This window comes from Temnothorax curvispinosus, unplaced genomic scaffold (genome assembly GCF_003070985.1).
Source record: "Temnothorax curvispinosus isolate PA1 unplaced genomic scaffold, ASM307098v1 QBEX01005269.1, whole genome shotgun sequence".
Taxonomy (NCBI): Eukaryota; Metazoa; Arthropoda; class Insecta; order Hymenoptera; family Formicidae; genus Temnothorax; species Temnothorax curvispinosus.
The window spans coordinates 197,322-199,180 of record NW_020215049.1 but is presented as its reverse complement, the minus strand read 5'-3'; positions in this window follow the sequence as shown (position 1 = coordinate 199,180).

Genomic DNA, 1,859 nt, shown 5'->3' with positions numbered 1-1,859 from the left:
CGTGGGGAAAGAGAAGCAGAGAGATAGGTGAAAAGTAGAGAAAGAGGCAGGAGGAGGAGGAACGAGTGCACGGAGAAATGTCGAGGTTGTCAAACGGTAGACGGTATCGATTGGTCACAGGCAGGCCTCAATTCGCTCGCAAGCGTATTCGGTGGGCGCTCGGTGACGCTTCTCTCTCTCTCTCTCTCTCTCTCTGCCGCGCGATGGTGATTTTTGTCAGATCGATCGCGGTCGAGCCGTCGCGTCGTCATCATCATTGTCATCGTTGTCACCTTGTTACATCGTCGTCGATATGAAATGCGGGGCGTGGTCCATCGTACGGAATCGCTCGCTCGAATTGCATCGTATCCGCATCTAGGAGTACTAGCGGCACTTCTTTAGGTGGGATTGGCAGAAATTACGTTAGGAAGTTTCACCGCGCCGCTGCGATTTCTGTGAATTGAAACCCGAAAGGGAAAAGAGTGGATTCGCTTACCGATCCAACGTATCGTGACGTCGACATGATCAATGCTGTCGACACAACTCCACTTTTCGAGAACGCGTATGTCGCGCAAAAACGCGCAGGGCACTCGGCTCTATTCAGCAATTAATACAATTTGGAACGTTTCCCGCTTGCGTAACCACGCACGTCGCGAGCCTCGACGCGAAACAATTGGCTAAACATTAATGTGATTTGGAGCGCCTTGCATAACGTGCACCGTACGCACCGGCCGCGCGCGACATCCGTCTTGCGCAATTTTTTTTTTCTCACGACGAAAATGCTTGTAGCAACAGTTTCGTGAAGTTATGTTTCTAATGTAAATGGACACGAAATTCAACGAAATATTTGAGGAAAATATCTTTTGCCAAAAAGACATTTTGATATTATCGTTAAAAGTGTATGATATGTACGTGTACGTCATTAAAACGTTTAAAAATTATACTTGAATAATCCTTCCTTTACAAAACAACACGCGCATTAAAACTTCAAACAGAGATTGCGAAACCAGGTTTGTTATCGATACTTTAACATGCCGCGTATCAGAAAAGCTTGTTTATATTGACTTCGCAATGATGCGGCACTGACGAAATCCCACCGCGATCGCGAAAACACACGTTCAAAAGCGCGCGTGTAACACACATGGGTCTGGAAGTCGGATGACCCTAATAATTCTTCCCGACCCTAGCAATTGATCCTTCTATTGAGCGGGCGAGCAAAATCCGTCGAGGAAGTCTGGTCGGCGATGAACATAGAAGAGAGGAGGATTGAGCGAAGAAAGGAACACGATAGGACGTGATTGCGGGATCGAAATGGATCCTCCTCCAATGGATTTCCACTTGCTTGGATCTAGGATCGGAATCGGATAGCTCCTTTTTCTTTCTCCTTTATGAATGAAGAAATCAAAGAACGTTTGATAAATTCTTTTTTCTCGGTTTCTGAAATCTTTCGATATTACTCGGGGATATTTTAGGAACACCGCTGATCAAAACTCTCTTTCGCAACCTCTCGCATAGTCGTATAGTCACTTTGCTATCTTTCAATCCTCGGATCGCATTCTTGAATCTCCGGATCACTCTCTCTTTCTCTCTCTTTCTATCTCGCCCTCCGTGAAGTGGCGAACCCTCTCATAGTCAGGATTCCGTCGTACCCAGTGCTTAAGTCGTGGCCCTCTGTCCCCAGGTTCCTGGACCGGGCGTGTCCGCGGAGAGGGAGGGAAAGGCAAGCCGGAGGGTTGGTGGGGCCCGGGTTCCACGGAAAAAGCCTTAGGTATATCTTTACGAGCGGAGCCATAAAAGCCGTGGGAGTTCCTCTCGTCCGACCGTCATTCGTTTGTTCGTTCGTTCGTTCGTTCGTTCGTTCGTTCGTTCGTTCGTTCGTT